At 34.8% G+C, this 2,607-nt stretch overlaps 1 long non-coding RNA gene across 1 annotated transcript; it reads right to left on the bottom strand.

The window, feature by feature from the left end:
* Window positions 1-836: 836 nt before the first annotated feature.
* On the bottom strand, window positions 837-2,347 carry LOC109199725 (uncharacterized). The gene is made up of 3 exons (XR_002060038.2): window positions 2,223-2,347; window positions 1,423-1,637; window positions 837-935 (listed from the first exon to the last, which is right to left on the bottom strand). It is a non-coding gene; the product is annotated as an uncharacterized LOC109199725 (long non-coding RNA).
* Between the last annotated feature and the right edge of the window lie 260 nt (window positions 2,348-2,607).

Below are 2,607 nucleotides of genomic sequence, written 5' to 3'. Positions count from 1 at the left end.
ATGTCAGAAATGTATATTTGTGAATGTGGAGATGTTATATTGGTTTCACTGGTAAAAATAAATAATTGAAATGGGTATATATTTGTTTTTTGTTAAGTTGCCTAATAATTATGCACAGTAATAGTCACCTGCACACACAGATGTCCCCCTAAAATAGCTAAAACTAAAAACAAACTAAAAACTACTTCCAAAAACATTCAGCTTTGATATTAATGAGTTTTTTGGGTTCATTGAGAACATGGTTGTTGTTCAATAATAAAATTATTCCTCAAAAATACAACTTGCCTAATAATTCTGCACTCCCTGTAAAGCTTAACTCACCTCATTTGAAAATTCAAATTGTGTGGAATGGTTGAACACAGGAAGCATTTGAGAATTCTATATAACAATGAGATTGTGGGATATTGTTTTGCTTACTGCAGGGGTGCTAAATAATCTAATGTTACTATGGGTCATATCAGAGACAAAACATGCCATATAAGCAGGAAAACAAATTAACTACAATCAAAAAACAAAAATGCCTCACATGTATAAACTGAAACAAAATTATTCCATCCATTCTCTTCTTATCTTTAACTGGTTGCTGTGGGGTTGGCGCCTATTCAGCTACCGTGGGGCGAGAGGCAAAAAAAAAAAAAAAAAAATGCATATGCAAAATAGAAAAACAAAAACAAATCCTCATCATGTCAACAATCCTTTCAGAAAACACATCATGCTCTTCCAAATCCTGGTGAATTCCGTATTGAAAAATCCATGTCTGATTTGAAAGTAGTGTACATTGCATGAACTGGTATACGAAGGATATTTTCACAAGTATTGGCCACTGGAGTTGGTGACAAACTCAAGGCTTGGCTTTGGAGAAAAACCCAGGGCTGGTATGCTGTCACATCCAGTGCAGAAAACAAGAATATCTTCCAAAGAGACATCATTTTCAACTATAAGAGAAAAATACAAAATGGTAATGAGATTCTGACTAAGACTGTTGTTGTACAGATACATTAAATTACCAAAGGATTAAAGCAAAAGTGAAACATGTATATTTTTAAAATTAAGCTGTACTTTGAAAGACACACATGAAGCTAATTTAGGCTATACAGTGAAACCACAATGTCAAAAAAGGAAGTTAGTGGAGACCACAACATATTAAGCATACGTGGATGCAGAAATAGCCTATTATTTGTACTCAGTATACAGGATTGGTAATAATTTATTTAGTTATCCTCCTATTTAGCTTGTTATTTATTTATCCTGTTAATACACTGAAGTCGAACTGAAATCACATTTGGATACAATGTTCTTTGTAAATCCAGCACTTGCATCTATCTATGTTTTTTGTTATGGCGTCCGTGTCTGTAATTTCATGATGCTGCTGCACAAAAGTGAGAATTCATGGTCAAACACTGTGCCAAATAGTGAACTCACATTCTGCCTCCTGAAGATAGTCTTGCCAGAAAGCCAGGGTCCGGCACTCGTCTTGAAATGCATTACTCCCTCGTTCAGAGTGAATGATCTGGAATAGATTCTCCATATCAGTTGCTCTCAGAGCCATTCCAGCTTTCTCGAAAAGGCACTTCATCTGAAGAGGGTATGTCTGTAGAGCATCTAGGACACCTAGAGACCTCAAGCCATCTCTGAACCTAGCCAAAATAAAACAAAATTAAAGTGTATTTTATACTATTATTATTATTATTATTATTATTATTATTATTATTATTATTATTATTATTATTATATTTGTATTTGATGGGATTTGGAACCTGTATCATAACAAGAGGTTTTGAGGTTTTATTAAGAGACATTTCTGAACTAATTACATTTTACTTTCCTGTGGACTGCTGTATCAGGGGTGAAGAACATTGTTTCCCCTAACAGGGCCAGACTGTCTTAGATACAGATAAAGAATGCCTCTACATGGAACAACTGAGCTGAAATATGATACACAGGGACCTGTCATGAATTGGAGTAAAAGTGACAAATTGCTTTCAAATACATCTGGTCTCTTGTTCCATTGGCATAACCTTTCTGTCAGTCTACAGTCAACCCAAATGCTACTAAATTTTAATCACCAACATTTTATGTGAATTTTAATTTCATGAATGAACGATATCTGTTTTGTTATGAACTGTACTATAATCCAGCTTGGAACAAATGAGTTGAAATATGTTACGTAGGGATTTTAGTTTGAAAGGCTTAATTTTTTACCATTACGTGTTTAGACATACCTTTCAAAAGGTGCACGGGTCCGTTGAAGGACATACCAGTGAGCCAGATCCAAAGCAGTTTCTTGTTTGTTTTGAAGTGTTATGCAAACATTGTGACCAGCAAGACTGATCAAGTTGGCTGCCTGTGCAACTGCATCTTGCAGCTGTAGATCATTCTCGGCCTGTACGATCTAAAAACAATATGAGGAAATTAAAAAATGAATTATTTGACTCTACTATTTAGTAGAACATACAAAACTAGTAGCTTCAGTGTTTAATTAGTACGTCAACCCTATGAAACCCAATAACCCATCAGGAGGCTGAGGTATTAAGTTATTAAGCTGGAAAACAAGTCCAATCATTACATTCTGAAAACTGAAACTTGGAGTTTCTTGGGCATTGACCA

This window comes from Oreochromis niloticus, unplaced genomic scaffold, assembly GCF_001858045.2.
Source record: "Oreochromis niloticus isolate F11D_XX unplaced genomic scaffold, O_niloticus_UMD_NMBU tig00002136_pilon, whole genome shotgun sequence".
Taxonomy (NCBI): domain Eukaryota; kingdom Metazoa; phylum Chordata; class Actinopteri; order Cichliformes; family Cichlidae; genus Oreochromis; species Oreochromis niloticus.
This window is presented reverse-complemented; position numbering and strand designations above follow the sequence as displayed.